We start from the raw sequence: 466 nt of genomic DNA, 5'->3' as shown, positions 1-466 counted from the left end.
CTCATTGATAGGAAAAAAGTGACTAATAAATAAAAAATCATGGGGAGACCCTTAATTACCGTCATACACCGGCAAAATGTTAGGTCAAACGTTGATGGATGTGTGGGGTTTATGCACTACGCATTGTGTTGCACCTAGCTTTGGCTTTGCTATCTAGCTTACCGGTAATAGTAATCTCATAAAGTCTCATGTCTTTTGATTATCCGTTTACTTTCTAGTTTGTAGTTTAGTTTTAAGATACATTCTTGGTTAGTTGTTTTTGTAAAAGCCGATAATGAATAGCATATTTATATGTTTGCACTTGGCAGCAAATGAAGTTAGGACCCATGACAAGTCTAGTTCCAGGAAAGGGGCAAAACTCAACATTTGCTCAAGTGGTTCTATTATCCTTTGGATATCACTCTCATCGAAAGATACTATAGTGTCCGTGCGCTTGCAGTCATTAGGCGTTTGAACCGATAACTGG

This window comes from Triticum dicoccoides, chromosome 2A (genome assembly GCF_002162155.2).
Source record: "Triticum dicoccoides isolate Atlit2015 ecotype Zavitan chromosome 2A, WEW_v2.0, whole genome shotgun sequence".
Lineage (NCBI taxonomy): Eukaryota > Viridiplantae > Streptophyta > Magnoliopsida > Poales > Poaceae > Triticum > Triticum dicoccoides.
The sequence above is the reverse complement of the archived record's forward strand: the minus strand, read 5'-3'. Positions refer to the sequence as shown.